The following is a 19,154-nucleotide window of genomic DNA, read 5'->3' as shown; positions in this document are numbered from 1 at the left end:
GTTTTCGAATTGCTCATTGTTAATCCCTTGTAGTACGTACGTTTCCTTTCAGACAGTGTAGTTTTCATCTCTTTACGTTAGAGCGGGTCTTTTTTTTTTTTTTTTAATGTTTTGCCGTGTGTATATTTAAATGTTTTAAGTTACGGAATACAGGTGGAATAAATGTTTTAACGTCCTCCTCTGGTGATTCTAACATCTGTATCAGCTCTGGGTCATTTGCAAATGACCGATGTGTCTCTGCATTATGGGTCATTCCTCCTGCCTCTTTGGCTACCTCAAAATCTCTGATAGACCAGGCATTGTGAATGGTGCCTTGTTGGAAGCTGGACAGTTGTGTTCCTGTAAACGCTGAACTTTGCTGACGGATGCAGTTAAGTTACTTGCAAACAGCTTGATCGTTTCACGGTATTGCTTTTAGGATTTGCGAAGTGGTTCCGAGCAGCGCTCCGTCTGGGGCTAACCAGCTTCCGCTACTCAGGCAAGATGGTATACCGCGTACAATTACGAATTTTTGTTGTTTTTCCCTTTAGTCTAGTAAGAAGCACGACCTGTGTGAGTCTGATCTTGTCGAAGATTTCTCCTGCCCTTAGGGAGTTTCCTCCTACGGCCGCACTGCTCCGTACTGTGCTGCACGATGAACAGATTCTCCTTTGTAGTTCTAATTTACTTTCAGTATCTTTCTCATCTCTGTGAGTCTGTCTGCTGAAAGATAACTCCTGCGGTTTTCCTGCTGTCTGCTCCGTGCTCTCAACTCAACAAGGTCCACTGGGCTCCATTTCAGTTTGCCCTCGTGCGTATTGATTGCAAACTCTCCAAGCAATAAATTGGACCCATAGTTTCCCATTCCTCAGCATAAACTCACTACCATTTTTCATCAGACTCTTACTTTTTAAAAAATTAATTTCACTGATTTCCGGCTGCGTTGGGTCGCCGTTGCTACGCGCGGACTTTTTTCTTATTGCGGCAAGCCGTAGCGGTAGCTACTACTCATCGCCGTACTTTCTGACGATGTGGCTTTTGTTGCTGCGGAGCAAAGCCTTCAAGTGCAGAGAATACAATAATTCCAACACGGGGACACCTGGTAGGCTCGCCCCCGTACTCCGCGCCGCGCGGGAAACCTTAACCACTGCACTGCCAGGAAAACCCGCATACTACTCGCCTTTTAAAAAAAAAAAGCTGTGTTTCAAAGCTTCTGGGAGATTTTTATTGCGAAAGCCTAACTTGTAAAAAAAAAAAAAAAAAAAAAAAAAGCTGCGGAAACCCTATTTACTGCGGAGTAAGGAGCAGTCAGACTAAGAAACTAAAGGACTAAAATAATTTTTCGAACACGCTTTCTGTAAAACACCTCATCACTTGCTTGGAAAATTCATACGCGGTTCCCCACAAAAAGAGAAATAAAACCCGCGCCTACTTTTCCATACCATATCTACTTTTTTTTTTTTTAAGTATGGGGGCCTCTTATCGCCGTGGCTCCTTTTCCCGCGCAGCACAAGCTCCCGACGCGCACGTCTAGCGGCCATGGCCCACAGACCCCCACCACTCCCCGAGACGCGGGATTCTCGCGAACCCGGGCACGAGCCTACACCCCCCACGCCAGCAGGTGAACCCCCCCCCCCAACTATGCCATTATGAAAACCCGGTATTTACTTTTTAACGCCTTTACAAAGACCGAAATAAAAACACAGAAACCCGCGCCGCACATTATACGAGTTACACAAATTATTTCTATTATTAAACACGAATTGCAGGGGGAAAGCGCGCACGCAGTCCCCCACTACCACAAATTATGCAGTCGAGTTTCCCACATTTGGGGAAATCGCAAGCGTCAGCACACCCGAAGTGCAATGGGTGAGCCTCATCTTGGGAAAACCATCTTCATGATAATGGTATTTCCCCTGCCAGGTAAGTATGAAATAGTTTCCCCGCCTCCCCGTACAGCCTTAGACGCCTACACTGTACACACACGCTCCCCACCCACCCTCCGCACCCCCTCCCCTTCCACCCCTCTCAGCCCCTCCAAACGACTCTGCTAATAAAATCCAAGCAACTTCTCCGGAAAACTTCCACAGCCCGGGAAGTGGCTCGCGGGGAATTGTTGTACCCATAAGCTGCAAGATTTACATAAGCCAAGCCCCATTCTTGACCTCTAAGGCGGCTCCTCTCCTCCAACCCCTGCCCTGTCCCCGCCCTGCCGAGATGACCAATGGGCGGGCCGGCTGCTGAAGGGGAAGTGACGTCACAATGTCCGCCCACTTCGGGAGCCCACCTAGCCGAGGTAACACGCCTCTTATCCTTTATCTGAGATACAGCCGGATTTTGCCAGTCTCCTCGAATTCTTACCTTTTGTCCTGCGTTACACGCCGGGGAAAGGAATTCTGGGATCGTGTGTTATGCTGATCCAAAAATTTTTTAAGTATTAAAGAAGTTGTAAAACAATGGATACAAGTATATATGTATGTATCTTGTGTATAGACATACAGATTCAGGGTTTCATCTCAGAGTGCTACTCGGTGCATTTTCTGTGCACGTCCTTCTATACTTCAATCTCGTGGTATCCCAGGGACCATGTTTTTCCTTTCCCCCCCCTATACAGAATACAAGGAATGAAGATTCTGAAAAAGAAGCTGATGACCAAGATAAGGGATAGAAAGATGACTTGTTTGCTTGAAGAGAGGTTGGTTGGTTGGTTTTCTCTTACTGGGTAAGACTGGGTTAGACCTGAGGGCGGGGAGGGGGAAGACTGCAGAAAGCAGCTAACTTGTGTTTTCAGACCAGAGAGCAAGGAGTGGTGTAACTTGATCCTTGAGGGTGCCTTTGGCTTAAGGGGGAAGTTGACTCTTCTGGAGAATCTTGGAGTCAACAACAAAGGAACTCAGCACCCAGCTAACTTCCAGGAAGAAGCTTCCTTTCCTCCCCTGCTTTCCCCCTTTCCCCTCCTTTCTCTGTCTGCAACCACCAGAAATAAATTCTGGCTCATTTCATCTGAAATATGCTTTATTCCAGGGATAGTAATAGCTCAGAGAATCTCCAGCAAACTGGAGAACCAGACTGTACAAGCAGGGAAGAATAAGAAAGGCCAATGGAAGGGAGCACACAGACCAAATGGGAAGGACACTAGTGCCCCCTGCTGAGTGACAGACCCTGTAGCTTTGCACAGGTGACACTACTGGCCCTGGACACTAGACACCTCCAATGGTTCCATGACTTCTGCTGCACCTGGTCGGTGTTAAACTAAGGATCTTGAGGTAGGGAGATTCTTCTGTTGCAGGGGACAGAAAAAATTTCTCCAGGGCCTACTCCTTGTGTCTCTCAACTCCTGTCAAATGCTGGAGTAGTTGTTGCTGATGGGGATTGGCCAGCTCTTGGTAATAGACCCACATCTTAGCCCCTAGGAAAACTAAGAAAGCAAGTATGTGATCCTTAAAAGTTGCAGAATGTGGGAAGTTCCTCATACAAAGGGGGCTCAGATACTAGATGGCTTAGATATGGCAAAAGACCCCCCCTGTACCCAACACCCTGCAGCCAGCCCTGTGGATAACATTATAAATCCAGTGCCCAAGCCACTGCAACCCTGCCTCAAATATACACGTGTACACGACCCAACCTCGGAGCATACTAGATGTTTATCCCTGAGCACAGGATGAGGGTTTCAACCTCTTATACAGGGATGGTGGGTACATCATCCAGTATTATTTACATTATCTCCACTGAGAATTGAAAAGTTTGAAAGTTCATATTTCTGGGGGTAGAGTAATTGATCTAAAGCCATGGTAAGAAATAGCCACCAAAACTGGTTCTAAATCCTCTCTATCCACCAATGTCCAATGTAGGAGTTTCCTGTTGTTACTGTAACACATTACCACACAGTTAGTGGCTTATAAAAACACGCATTTATTATCTTATGGTTCTGGAGGTCAGAAGTCCAAGATGCACCTCACTGGGCTAAAATTAATGTGACAGTGGAGTTGAGGTTCTTTCTGGAGGCTCTAAGGGAGGACCTCTTTCTTTGCCTTTTCCAGCCTCTAGAAGATGCTCACATTCTACTCACACAGCTCCCTTCCATCTTCATAGCCAGTCACGGCTGATCAAGTTGTTCTCAAAACACATTATTCTGACACCAACTCTCCTTCCTCCCTCTTTCACTTATATGGACCCTTGTCATTGGACCCACCAGGATAACCCACCCCCCCGCCTATGTCAAGTTCCTTAATTTAATCACACTTGCAAAGTCTCTTTTGCCATGTCAAGTAACACGTTCACAAATTCCAGGGACCAGGATGTGGACATCTTTGGGGAAGCATTATTCTGCCGCCACAGCCAGTCTCCTCAGTGAACACATTTCTGCAAACATATCAGTCAGTGGTGGCCCCTCTCTTCTGAAAGTCAGCCAGGTGAAAGCAACTGAGTTCACTGCCTTTGAGTGTCAGCCAGTCAACAGCTGTGCCCCGTGTTGAGGCGTTTGAGTCAGAGAGAGAGAAGGAGAAAGTCTGTGGGGAGAGGAATCTGAGGCCCCAGGGCCTGGGAAGTTCCCAGGGACCAGAGCTGAGAGCTGCAAATGCCTTCATGGGAGGAGGAGGCTGGAGAAGGTGTTAGGAACTGAATGTATGTGTTCCACCACCCGCCCCCCAAATTCATATCTTGAACCCTAATCCCTGTAGGGCTGTATTTGGAGAAGGGGCCTTTAAGGAAGTAATTAAGATTAAATGAGGTCATAGCCTTGGGACCCTGATCTGATAGGATTAGTGTCCTTACAAGAGGTGATACCAGAGAGCTTGGGCTCCTGCCCTACCCCAGCTCAAGCAAGGAGAAAAGGCTATGTGAAGACGCAGTGAGGCATCTGCTATCTGCATGCCATGAAGACAGCTCGCATTGGAAACTGAATTGGCAAGAACATCAATCTTGATTTTGGACTTCCAGCCTCCAGAATGTGTGAAAACAGATTTCTGGTTAAGCCACCCAGTCTATGGTAATTTTTTATGGCAGCCCAAGCTGACTAATATAGGAGGTTACTTAGCCATTGGCCCAAGAAGTTTCTCCTACCTGGCCTTTGTGGGATCTGCCCCAGTTTTGTTCATTCCCTGTAATTAGTACTCACAACCTGTTTTGCCCTTGTTAGGGCTGATCAGTGACTTTAGAATGAAGTTTGATCACCTGGTTTAGGATTTCATAGTGCAATTTACTCCATGTAACAATGACCTGCACCAAGGATCTTCTTAGAATTTCTTTTGAACGAGTTTGACATCTTCCCAAATATCAACCTAGCATGACTTGGACAGCTGGATTGAGATTCTGCAGAGTGACCCCATGACCCCATGTGGCCTGCATTTCCTTTTCTCATGAGAGATTTCCATGCTTTGGACTCTCCAGAACCACAGACCAGGGTTTGGTTGCTGGTGAGGAATCTGTGCCTAGCTCTGGGGAAACCTAGGGAGAAAGGAAAGATCCCCAGAATCAAGGCATGGGAGGCTGCTCTTGTGGGAATAAAGGAGTCTGGAGGATGAGAGAGGAGGCTGGGGTGTGTGTGTGTCCAGCATGAGGTCAGGGGAAGTTCAAGAGAAGGCAGCTGCCATTCTGGGACCAGAAGCTAGAACCTCCATGGCATTCACGCTCTGGTCATCGTCCTCCTTATTCTTCCTCAGCTTCCGCCTTCCCCTTCCTTGCCATCCTCCCCTACCTTCTCCCCAGGTGTTTTTGTTCCCACTCCTCCTCCTTGTCCCTGCCCCTCTTGCTCCCATCCTCCCATCCCTTCTCCCCCACCCCCAGAGCAGGCCAACATGGGGAGGGGCTGCCCCAGTCTGAGAGGACGATGAGGGAGTATCTTCCACCAGCCTGAGAAACACGAACACATTGCTCTCTGGTCAGAACCTGGTTTGGAGGAGACAGAGCAAGATGGCTCTGCCTGAAGAGCTCATCCTCCACAGCCAACCCAGACAGCACGGGCCTTAGGCCGACCCTGGGGATGTGTGACCAAAAGTCAGGAAGCTCTCTACTGGGACCTGGAACATCTGGTTCAGGAGGCCCCAGACAGGTTAACCTTTTGAGGCCTGCTTCTTTACAAGGCCAAGTTCCAAGGAAAGGGGCATGGAGTCCCCCCCTATCTACCTGGTGTTTATGCAAGGGTGGGTCTGAGAAAACCCATCTGTTCCATGGAGACCAGCTGAAAGTTCATAGTCAGAAGTTAGTGGGGTCCCAGGTGCACCCACTCCACCACCACCTTTACTTCCTCTACCACAGGCTCTTAGTCTTGGATGAGATTTCCACCATCAAAGTCAACCTGGGGGTGGGGGGAGGGTGGGGAAGCAACATCTGGGAAAAGAAAACTAATCTGGGAAAAGAAACCTAACTAACCTAGTTCTTTTTTGTTTGTTTGCTTTTCTTGCGGTACACGGGCCTCTCACTGTCGTGGTCTCTCCCGTTGCAAAGCACAGTCTCCGGAGGCACAGGCTCAGCAGCCATAGCTCACGGGCCTAGCCGCTCCGCAGCATGTGGGATCTTGCTGGACTGGGGTATGAACCCGTGTCCCCTGCCTCGACAGGTGGACTCTCAACCACTGCGCCACCAGGGAAGCCCTAAGCTGACTACTTCTTGTGCAATAGTATGGTCATCAATGGAGTGTTTCTAGGGTTCTGATTTGACTTTGTCTTGCTTTGCTGTTCTACATTGCACTTTCATATACTGTCTTAATTTTACTAAACTTTATTGAAAGTAGACAAATTTTTTTTTCTTTATTCCAATATTAGTTGGCACCTTAGTTAGTAATGTTCTCAGCAGCAGAATAATGCCCCCTCTAGGTTGTCCCTGTTGTAATTCCCCAAACATGTGAATATATTACATCACATAGAAAAGGAAACTTTGCAGCTGTGATTAGGATAAAGACCTTGAGATGAGGCGATTATCCTGGACTATTCAGATGGGCCCCCTGTAATTACACGGGACCTTAAAATTGGGAAGCAGAAAAGAAGGTCAGGATGATGCAAAGTGAGAAGGACTCTACCTGCTGCTGCTGGTTGTGAAGATGGATAAAGAGGGCACAAGCCAAGGAATGTGGGTGACCTCTAAAACCTTTTCAGAAAAGACAAGGAAACAAATTATCCCCTAGAGTCTCCAGAAGGTAAGGCAGCCCTATTGACCCCTTGATTTTAGTCCAGTGAGACCTTTGTTGGACTCCTAACCTACAGAACTGTAATATAATAAATGTGTGTTCTTTTAAGCCACTAAACTCATGGTCACTTATTACAGCAGACATAGAACACCAATTCAATAAGTGTCTAGTACATTCACCTTAGCATAATAAGATGGGGGACGTATGAACACTGTATAAATCTGCAGGTTGTCTGTCTGTCTTTGGCTGACAAGTCAAGACATATTGGTACATGTTTGAAGCATTACATTAGGTATGTTTTTTCCTTTCCATTTTTTTTCCGTAAAGAACTCTCACCCTGTTTCCTGCTCAGGTGTACCCAAGATGGTTCTCATTGCAATTACAGCAAATTGAAGACATTGGTGGCGACACATTTGCTTTTAAGAACAGGTTCTAACATGTAGAGGGAAACAATATAATTTATGGAAAGTTAAATACTGTAGAATCCTCCATTCCAAAGATACATTTTTTGCAACTTTTTTTTCTTTTTAGGGTGAAGAACTACTTTTCAAAGGTGAAACACAAGAATGCCTTTTAGGAATTTTTACTAAAAGTAATTGATCCTGACCAGGTCTGAGATTTACTGGGTTCATATGCTGTTGTTTTCATAAATGTTACATCCATAAAATGAAGTTCTTAGAAGTAATATTGAGTTCTCCATTGACTACTGATTACACCATCAATGCCTTCCAGCCCTGGCAGACAGGGATGAAGGAAGAATTGCTGGGATGCTTGAATAACCACAGGGCAAGAGGTCCTCAAATTTTAATACTTTATCTTTAAGTAATACTTCATAGATTGGCTGACTTTTCATCCATTCTGCTAACTCTGCCAGTGAGTTCCTCTGTAGTGACAGCTAAAGGCGCTCATGGAAAATACTTAAATAACCAAGTGTAAAAGCAGAAGTCGAGGTCACTTCATCTACTACGAAAGGAGAGCATGTGTCTACCTCAGGCCTGAGTCTTTTGATGGATCTTTTTGTGATTGATGGTGGTGGTGGTGACAATGGTTGAGTTTTTTGTTCATGTTGTTGCTTAATTTTTCAACCATTACTAGGAAATAATTGCGCAGTGAGTGCTTGATTTTAATTCTGGCAGGCAAAAGAACATAGCTAAGGACTTTTCCCAAGGAATGCTTTGAGATCTTTATGTCAATTTGTGGTATGACTTATACACTTTTCAATTAAAGATTCTTAAAGGAAAACAAGCTTATTTATAGGTTTGAATCAGTCTTATAGAACAATAGGTTTTCAACTGGGATCTGCAGCCCACCCGCATCAGAAACATGTGGTTTGTGTTTACGTGAAAAACGCAGACTCTAGGGCCTCACACCAACGAAACCTCTGGGGATTGGAGCCCAGGAAGGAGGATCTGTAATCTCCGCAGCTGATTCTGAGGCACTCTAAATGTAAGAACTGCCCTTTAGTACTTTTAGATAGGGGATTGTTACAAAATGACAAGAGAGTAAATCATTCTTTTCAACTTAGACTTCAAGCGTTAGACAGTGAGGTGAGCTCTTCGTGACAGTTTGTCTTTCCTATTCTTCCCCACTCAGCCTAGGGACTCGTGCAGAAATTAGAAACAAAGTAGGGGGGAAAAGTCTTGTTTCTTTGTACACATATTTTTTGAATTTTATTTTATTTATTTTTTATACAGCAGGTTCTTATTAGTCATCAATTTTACACACATCAGTGTATACATGTCAATCCGAATCTCCCAATTCATCACACCTCCACCCCCACCCCCCCCACCACTATCCTCGCTTGGTGTCCATAAGTTTGTTCTCTACATCTGTGTCTCAATTTCTGCTCTGCAAACCAGTTCATCTGTACCATTTTTCTAGGTTCCACATATATGCGTTAATATACAATATTTGTTTTTCTCTTTCTGACTTACTTCACTCTGTATGACAGTCTCTAGATTCATCCACGTCTCTACAAATGACCCAATTTCATTCCTTTTTATGGCTGAGCAATATTCCATTGTATATATGTACCACATCTTCTTTATCCTTTCATCTGTCGATGGGCATTTAGGTTGCTTCCATGACCTGGCTATTGTAAATAGTGCAGCAATGAACATTGGGGTTCATGTGTTTTTTTGAGTTATGCTTTTCTCAGGGTATATGCCCAGTAGTGGGATTGCTGGGTCATATGGTAATTCTATTTTTAGTTTTCTAAGGAACCTCCATACTGTTCTCCATAGTGGCTGTATCAATTTACATCCCACAAACAGTGCAAGAGGGTTCTCTTTTCTCCACACCCTCTCCAGCATTTGTTGTTTGTAGATATTCTGATGCTGCCCATTCTAACTGGTGTGAGGTGATACCTCATTGTAGTTTTGATTTGTATTTCTGTAATAATTAGTGATGTTGAGCAGATTTTCATGTGCATCTTGGCCATCTGTATGACTTCTTTGGAGAAATGTCTATTTAGGTCTTCTGCCCATTTTTGGATTGGGTTGTTTGTTTCTTTAATATTGAGCTGCATGAGCTGTTTATATATTTTGGAGATTAATCTTTTGTCAGTTGATTCGTTTGCAAATATTTTCTCACATTCTGAGGGCTGTCTTTTCGTCTTGTTTATGGTTTCCTGTGCTGTGCAAAAGCTTTGAAGTTTCATTATGTCCCATTTGTTTATTTTTGTTTTTATTTCCATTACTCTAGGAGGTGGATCTAAAGAGATCTTGCTGTGATTCATGTCAAAGAGTGTTCTTCTTATGTCTTCTTCTAAGAGTTTTATAGTGTCCAGTCTTACATTTAGGTCTCTAATCCATTTTGAGTTTATTTTTGTGTATGGAGTATGGTGTTAGGGAGTGTTCTAATTTCATTCTTTTAAATGTAGCTGTCCAGTTTTCCCAGCACCACTTATTGAAGAGACTGTCTTTTCTCCATTGTATATCCTTGCCTCCTTTGTCATAGATTAGTTGACCATAGGTGTGTGGGTTTATCTCTGGGCTTTCTATCCTGTTTCATTGATCTATATTTCTGTTTTTGTGCCAGTACCATACTGTCTAGATTACTGTAGCTTTGCAGTATACTCTGAAATCAGGGAGTCTGATTCCTCCAGATCTGTTTTTTTCCCCTCATAGCGTTGGCTATTTGGGGTCTTCTGTGTCTCCATACATATTTTAAGATCTTTTGTCCTAGTTCTGTAAAAAATGCCATTGGTGATTTGATAGGGATTGCATTGAATCTGTAGATTGCTTTAGGTAGTATAGTCATTTTCACAATATTGATTCTTCCAATCCAAGAACATGGTATATCTCTCCATCTGTTGGTATCATCTTTAATTTCTTTCATCAGTGTCTTATAGTTTCTTGCATATAGGTCTTTTGTCTCCCTAGGTAGGTTTATTCCTAGGCATTTTATTCTTTTTGTTGCAATGGTAAATGGGAGTGTTTCCTTAATTTCTCTTTCAGATTTTTCATCATTAGTGTATAGGAATGCAAGAGATTTCTGTGCATTAATTTTGTATCCTGAAACGTTACCAAATTCATTGATGAGCTCTAGTAGTTTTCTGGTGGCATCGTTAGGATTCTTTATGTATAGTATCATGTCATCTGCAAATAGGGACAGTTTTATTCTTCTTTTCCAAATTATATTCCTGTTATTTCTTTTTCTTCTCTGATTGCCATGGCTAGGACTTCCAAAACTATGTTGAATAATAGAGGTAAGAGTGGACATCCTTGTCTTTTTCCTGATCTCGGAGGAAATGATTTCAGTTTTTCACCATTGAGAATGATGTTTGCTGTGTGTTTGTCATATATGGCCATTATTATGTTGAGGTGGGTTCCATCTATGCCCACTTTCTGGAGAGTTTTTATCATAAATTGGTGTTGAGTTTTCTCAAACGCTTTTTCTGCATCTATTGAGATGATCATATACTTTTTCTTCTTCAATTGTTAATATGGTGTATCACATTGTTTGATTTGCATATATTGAAGAATCCTTTCATCCCTGGGGTAAATCCCATTTGATTATGGTGTATGATCCTTTTAATGTGGTGCAAGATTCTACTTGCTAGTATTTTGTTGAGGATTTTTGCATCTATGTTCATCAGTGATATTGGTCTGTAATTTTCTATTTTGTAGTATCTTTGTTTGGTTTTGGTATCAGGGTGATGGTGGCCTCATACAATGAGTTTGGCAGTGTTCCTTCCTCTCCTATATTTTGGAAGAGTTTGAGAAGGATAGGTGTTAGCTCTTCTCTAAATCTTTGATAGAATTCACCTGTATAAAATAGTTATTAAAATAAAAATAATTATTAAGAAAAAAAATTTTTAAGTAAAAAATAAATAAATGAATAAAAAATAAACGGATGGACAGAACCCTAGGACAAACGGTGAAAGCAAAGCTATACAGACGAAGTCTCACACAGAAGCATACACAGTCACAAAAAGAGGAAAAGTGGAAAAAATAATAAATCTTGCTCTCAAAGTCCACCTTCTCAGTTTGGGATGATTCGTTGTCTATTCAGGTATTCCACAGATGCAGAGTACATCAAGTTGATTGTGGAGATTTAATCCGCTGCTCCTGAGGCTGCTGGGAGAAATTTCCCTTTCTCTTGTTTGTTCGCACAGCTTCCGGTGCTCAGCTTTGGATTTGGCCCCGCCTCTGCGTGTAGGTCGCCAGAGGGCGTCTGTTCTTCGCTCAGACAGGATGGAGTTAACGGAGCAGCTGATTCAGGGGCTCTGGCTCCCTCAGGCTGGGGGGAGGGAGGGGGAGGGATGCGGGGAAAGCCTGCAGCGGCAGAGGCTGGTTGGACGTTGCACCAGCCTAAGGCGCACTGTGCGTTCTCCCGGGGTAGTTGTCCCTGGATCCCGGGACCCTGGCAGTGGCGGGCTGCACAGGCTCCCAGGTGGGGCGGTGTGGATAGTGACCTGTACTCACACACAGGCTTCTTGGTGGCGGCAGCAGCGGCCTTAGTGTCTCACGCCCGTCTCTAGGGTCCTCGCTGTTAGCCACGGCTCGGCTCGCGCCCGTCTCTAGAGCTCCTTTAAGCAGTGCTCTTAATCCCTCTCCTCGCACACCAGGAAACAAAGAGGGAAGAAAAAGTCTCCTGCCTCTTCGGCAGGTCCAGAGATTTCCCAGGCCTCTCTCCCGGCTATCCGTGGTGCACTAACCCCTTCAGGCTGTGTTCATGCTGCCAGTCCTCTCCCTGGGATCCTACCTCCGAAGCTGGAGCCTCAGTTCCCAGCCCCACCCGCCCCTGCGGGTGAGCAGACAAGCCTCTCAGCCTGGTGAGTGCCGGTTGGCACCGATCCTCTCTGCGGGAATCTCTCCGCCTTGCCCTCCGCACCGCTGTTGCTGCGCTCTCCTCCGTGGCTCCGAAGCTTCCCCCCTCTGCCACCCCCAGTCTCCACCCACGAAGGGGCTTCCTAGCGTGTGGAAACCTTTCCTCCTTCACAGCTCCCTCCCACTGGTGCAGATCCCGACCCTATTCTTCTGTCTCTGTTTATTCTTTTTTCTTTTGCCCTACCCAGGTACGTGGGAAGTTTCTTGCCTTTTGGGAGGTCTGAGGTCTTCTGCCAGCGTTGAGTAGGTGTTCTGTAGGAGTTGTTCCACGTGTAGATGTATTTCTTATGTATCTGTGGGGAGGAAGGTGATCTCCATGTCTTACTCTTTCACCATCTTCCCTGAGACCTATAAAGCTTTTGATTTCTCCGTCGAATCTGAATGTGATCCTAGCCAGGTACAGTAATCTTGGTTGTAGGTTCTTCCCTTTCATCACTTTAAATATATCATGCCACTCCCTTCTGCTTTGTAGAGTTTCTGCTGAGAAATCAGCTGTTAACCTTATGGGAGTTCCCTTGTATGTTATTTGTTGTTTTTCCCTTGTTGCTTTCAATAATTTTTCTTTGTCTTTAATTTTTGCCAATTTGATTACTATGTGTCTCAGTGTGTTTCTCCTTGGGTTTATACTGTATGGGACTCTCTGCACTTCCTGGACTTGGGTGGCTATTTCCCTTCCCATGTTAGGGAAGTTTTCGACTATAATCTCTTCAAATATTTTCTCGGGTCCTTCCTCCCTCTCATCCTTCTGGGACCCCTATAATGCAAATGTTGTTGCATTTAATGTTGTCCCAGAGGTCTCCTAGGCTGGTTCATGTCTTTTCCTTCTTTTTTCTTTATCCTGTTTCGCAGCAGTGAATTCCACCATTCTGTCTTCCAGGTTACTTATGCGTTCTTCTGCCTCAGTTATTCTGCTATTGATTCTTTCTAGTGTAATTTTCATTTCAGTTATTGTATTGTTTATCTCTGTTTGTTTGTTCTTTAATTCTTCTAGTTCTTTGTTAAGCATTTCTTGCATCTTCTTGATCTTTTCCTCCATTCTTTTTCTGAGGTCCTGGATCATTTTCACTATCATTATTCTGAATTTTTTTTCTGGAAGCTTACCTCATTCCACTTCATTTAGTTGTTTTTCTGGGGTTTTATCTTGTTCCTTTTCCCTCTGCCTTTTCATCTTGTCTATCTCTTTCTGTGAATGTGGTTTTTGTTCCACAAGCAGCAGGATTGTAGTTCTTCTTGCTTCTGCTGTCTGCCCTCTGGTGGATTAGGCTATCTCCACATTTTGTTTTAATAGCCACCAAAAAGGTTGTTTCATTTCCTCTCACTGACCCTGTCCACGATTTATGTAACCCTTCAACATATCATTATAGCAACATATATAAATATATATCACACATTTATTCAAACATATGCATATTCTAAAGCACTGTGAAGACACAGACTAGGCTTTAGCACAACTGTGGTCTGCTCACATATCACTTAAAAATGATCACTGGTTCGTTTACAGAAGACTTTCAATGGGCTTGGATTTTTGGATTTGTTTTTTCCCTGGTGTCCCTGCTGTCATCCCCAGTGTCTGTCTCCTCTAAGTTGGCTGTCTTAGTGAAGCAGTCATCTGAGCACCAGGAAACGAAGACCTCTACCATCACCTTGTTTGTATGTTTCCATGAACCAAGGCAGAGCCCTGGCATTTCCCTACCCCACGAATGGCCAAAGATTCAGTGTAGCAACAAACGTTCATTCTGATTCAAGGTTTTGTAGATTCCATCCATCATTCTGCTAAACCAGCCAGCATATTATGAGAAAAGCCTGAATATTACAGTATTCTGTTAGAATGCAGGTGAGCTATTCCCCAGAATCTGTGGGGGAAAGACGTGTTTAACTTTTTATTCAGACTTGGAAGAGGATACCGTGGTGAGGATCTACCAGGTCAGGGAGATCTTGGCTGATGGCTCCGGAAAGCAAACAAAGGCAAGTACACAAGACACAACCTGAGGCCTCCTGGAATATTCTTCTTAAAATATCCTATCGTTCCACTGGTGATGTTTTTGTCCCCATGGTAGTATTGGATACTGGATTATTATCGTACACAGGATGATCTGCTTAATGTTACCGGCCCTGTCTGAATTTATCCATAGGAAATCGTACTGTTCTTGAGGAAGAGGAAGACCAAGACCTTATCTGTTCTAGGTAACTATGAAGAAACATGGGTCTTAATTCAGTGGTGACATCTGGTCATATCAGATGCAGGGAAATCTGAAAGTGCTGAATATGCCTATTTCTTCCATTCTGACAACCACAAAGTGTCCCTTTTAATAATGTTGTCTGTTTTCACTGTGGTACTTGTATAGGCCCCTTTATGAATCCCTCTCAATTATAGTAACCTACAGTCAGTTGATGCAGGGGTACTAATCAGCCACCCGATTTCTTGCAGTCTCCTGTTCTCTCCTTTTTATTAAAACCAGCATGAGATGCATATCTGCCTCTGCCTGTTTGGCCTTACCACACTGGCAGGTATTTGATGGCAAGGAAAGGAACGAGAAAAAAAATTCGTATCACATCTCAGTATTAGAGAAATTGGCCTTGAAGACACAGGACTTCTAGGAGCCCATTATGCTGCTAGAGCCTGTTCACTTGGCTGCTACATGTAAATTTCACGAAAAACTTATGCTATAGTTGAAGCCGCCTTTACGGTTTCTGAAGGCGTGTGTGATGTGACTGCTGTGTACTGGGGTAGTTCAGTCTCCTTCCTCCTGGGCTCGTTTCTGATCAGTGCTCAGAGCATGTCACGCTCACTTTCTCCCCCTCCCTCTCTCTCCCTTTCCCTTTGCAAGCACCCGCCGGCCCCAGATAGGAGAGGATTGTTATACCTCCCTTTATGGGGACTTCCCATTTCTTTTCTGTGACTGTTAGGCAGCTAGCTACAGATGAGCAGCAGGGGAAGGCAGAGGTGGAGACTCAGGATATGTGAGCCAAACAAGGAGGGTCTGAGGCACAGGTTGCGGTCAGCACGTCCTGAAGCAGCAGGAAGCACCTGGCCGAAGGGGAATTCCCCAAGGCACGCAGGCGCAGTTTGAGCCAAGCGATAACCGTAGATAACCCCAACCTCATTATGTCATCATTATAATAGAATTTACATGTGGTTTCAACACCCCCCCTCCCCGCCATGGGCTTTTCTTAGCGAATTTGGGTGAAAACATGGAATTATGGGTAAAAGCATGTGCAATATAACCCGTCACTCACGTGACGGGACCTTGTCACTGGATCTTAACCCAACTCCTACCCTTAGGTTCAAAGCGCTTATAAACACCCCACGCCCCTATAGCTGGGCTGGTTTCACATCGCAGAAGCCAGTCCGCTCTCTCTCCGAGAGTGTGTCTATGCTTTAAGTAAACTTTGCTTTGAACTTGTACCCGAAGTGTTCATCTGCAATTCTTGGCTTAATATTACAAGGACCGAGATGGCTGGTCCAGATTCGTCTATTGACCTCCTCGGTTAAAATTCTCCAACACAACGCACACCAAACCCATAACATAACTGGTCCCTTAACCCTCCCATCAAAACCCGCCAGGACTCCGTGTTCATGAATATTTGCTGTTTAATCATCAGTCCTCCCGACCCCACAAAGCTCAAGTCTGGAGCTGGTGGCGGTAGAAGAGAATGAAGTCCAGCAGGACTCACTGGATGAATGTGATTTGGCTGGTTCTATTGGCCATTATCTGTCAGACTCCTGTATGTCTTACACAGTGCCTCATTCCAATCGGATAAAAGGGAGGTCTCCACAGTTCTAGATGTAAATGGTGAGTACTCCCATTATAAAGAACATTAAGATTCTAGTAGGTCATGAGGTAGCATCTATATTCTTTGTATCCAACAACCAGTACAGGCTATGAGTGGCATCCCTGTAAACAGGTCCTCAGACTCATGATGATTTGAATTACATTCTTGGATTTAATGTGTTTTTTTGTTTGTTTGGTTGGTTTTTTTTTTGCAGTACGTGGGCCTCTCATTGCCGTGGCCTCTCCCGTCGCGGAGCACAGGCTCCGGAGGCGCTGGCCCAGCGGCCATGGTTCACACGCCCAGCTGCTCCGCGGCACGCGGGATCCTCCCGGACCGGGGCACGAACCCGCGCCCCCTGCATCGGCAGGCGGACCCCAACCACTGCGCCACCAGGGAAGCATTCTTGGATTTAATTTTTAAAAGGCATCCATCATGTGCCTTTTCATTCTTCTTGTCCCAGGCTGACCTCTGTCACCTGGACCCCCCTCACCAGTGCAGGCATTCGGTATCAAGTCAGGCTAGAGAGGGGAAGTGGAGGGGTAAGGGCAGGATCTCGGCTGCCACCGTCTCACCTGCAGGAATTTGTGTAACGGACCTCATTTTTTCAAGATGAAGATCCTCATACTCATGAAATTATGTTGATAATTTTATTTCTTGAAGTTTCTTACAAAGTCTCTGGCTTTCCACACGTTTTCAGTCTGCTCCATATTTGCAGTGTCTGTTATATTATTCACCAGCTCCAGGCTTTTTCCCTGGGCTGACTACCTCCCTCGGAAGCATTTGCATACCAGATCCTGAATATAAAATCCTGTCCATGCCCTGTGATTTCCAGGAAGCCAAAGATCTGTCTCTGGTGTCCCATCCTTCAGAAATAGCCATGGTTCTCCTCCTTTGTGTAGCAACAGTGAGCCTACCACGTATGGGTTATAGTTTCAATCGTGTGTGTATTCTCAGTGGTATAATCTCACGGAAACTATCCGCAACCTGTACACCTGATGGGGTTATTGGCCTAATTTATGAGCAAGTTCCCCTTGGGCAGCAGTTCATAGGGTGTGTAGATTAAAACCTGGTTTGCGTTACTTCTTGGGCTATGTTTTTGACTTTTCTTCTATGAGAAGCATTTGCATTGTTAGAAGCTTTACTCATAAAATCATCTTGAAAAAGTAGAAGAAACCCCATTGTGTATCGGACTATATCTGTCTTCTTTTATAATTAAATTGGCCATGAAAAATCATTTTTGTTCAGTGTGTGCCTTTTCACACTGGGACCATCCTCTTTCCTGTTTCCCGTTCCTCCTGAGGTACAGAGAAGCAAAGGCTTTCTCAGGAATATAGTAGTTCACAAACCAGAAATGGAACACGTGGTTATTGTGCGCCTGTTGTGTACCATGCACCTTACTAAGCAAGCTCCATGTGAGCCATAACCCATCCAGTCCTCGGGGGACACTCTCAGGTAGGTGTGTTATCTCATGGTAGAGCCGAGGGCACTGAGGCTCAGCAAGGTCCCTTCACTTGCCCAAGACTCCCGGCCACTGGGCTGTGGGACACTGGCCTCTCCTTGGCCTGACTCCCTGGCTCAGGCTCTGTTCGCTCCTCTCAGCAGTTGGACCCGTCAGCGACTAAGAGAGGATGTTGCTCACGTTTTCCTTTTTGCCCTGAACCAAATGATTTGAAACTGTCTGAATCTTAAACACAAAGTTGCCAGACTGGCGCAGAGCACTCCTGTGGTCCCTCGCTCAGATCTGCCAGCTCCTAATCCATCAGTGCACTTTGTCCCGTGAGCAGAGCCGGCTGCTCATCCAGCCCCTCCAGGCGAAGCCACAGCTCCACGAGGCTCTCCGTGGAAAATCAGCAAGGGCTGAGAGGTCCATGTCTCTCAGCGCCTCCTGCCCCCAGAATTATCTGCTCTCACTCAGGGTCCAGGGAGGCCTTGAATTTGCTGTGCTGGTGCCCTTAAAAAGGTGCAGAGCTCTATCTCAGAAACACCAACAGCCGGGTCTGAGTTTCCATGAGGAGGAGAAGAAATTCTCAGACACACGTCTCAGAAGTGAGATGTGTGTGATATGGCACAGCCCTGCCAGGCCATCATTCACAATGGGCCAGGAAAGGCCAAATTCCCCCCCACAGATGGGCTGAGAGGAATGAATGGAACATGTAACTGATACACAGATCCACCTGTGTCTGGGTTCTGATGATAACCTGAGGACAGTGTGGCTAGCTGTGATGCAGCAGCATGGGCACAGGTTGTTGGGTCTGCCCCCATCCTCTCTGTACAAGGAGAAACCCTGTAGAAACCATACAAACACTAGATTTTTAAATTACAACTTGACCTTCTATTGGAGGCTTCCCCACACAGTAATAATATTGGTCAGTACTGTCGATGTTTGATAAAATGTTTTGTCCTTTTCCCATGCAAATGCAAAGAATATTCCAAGCATAGGTAGACAAATAAAGTTACATGATGAAATTACGCAGTGAGAATTAAAAACAATCCTAGACATTGACTCAAAATCACATTGGAGAATGGGAACACCAGGTTTTGACAGTTCTTTCACCCACCAGATTTGTTAAGAGGTTTTACCCTTCAGCCCAGTGTGAATTATCATAAAATCTGATTCAGTGTCCTAAAATTGATGATTAATGATTCATGAACTCTGCCTGGAAGAAATAGGAAGGGCACCCTGGACTGAGAGAAGTGCTTGTGGAAAAAGCCCTGGAAGCTCAGAGAGGCTCCTGGTGCAGGGTTGGGGTCGGGGTGGGGCCAGCCGAGTCCAGGAGGATTTGTAGAAGGGAGTTGTGGGAAGTGATGTTGCAGAAGAAAGAGGGGCAGAAGACAGGAGGACTACAAAGGCAGGTGAGGAGTTTAGAGTCTGTGTAGTAGAGGAGGGAGGATGGATTTCCACAAGCCGAGGAGCATGTGATGAAACAGGATTTGGGGGTAATAAG

The 19,154-nt window shown here is 45.0% G+C and overlaps 1 non-coding gene across 1 annotated transcript; it reads right to left on the bottom strand.

The window, feature by feature from the left end:
* Positions 1-1,746: 1,746 nt before the first annotated feature.
* Positions 1,747-1,910, bottom strand: LOC112413093 (U1 spliceosomal RNA). The gene has a single exon (XR_003005900.1). It is a non-coding gene; the product is annotated as a U1 spliceosomal RNA (small nuclear RNA).
* Between the last annotated feature and the right edge of the window lie 17,244 nt (positions 1,911-19,154).

The sequence above is a fragment of the Neophocaena asiaeorientalis genome, unplaced genomic scaffold (assembly GCF_003031525.2).
Source record: "Neophocaena asiaeorientalis asiaeorientalis breed wild unplaced genomic scaffold, Neophocaena_asiaeorientalis_V1.1 scaffold62, whole genome shotgun sequence".
Lineage (NCBI taxonomy): Eukaryota > Metazoa > Chordata > Mammalia > Artiodactyla > Phocoenidae > Neophocaena > Neophocaena asiaeorientalis.
Note: the sequence above shows the minus strand (reverse complement) of the source record. Positions and strands in the feature narration are given on the sequence as shown.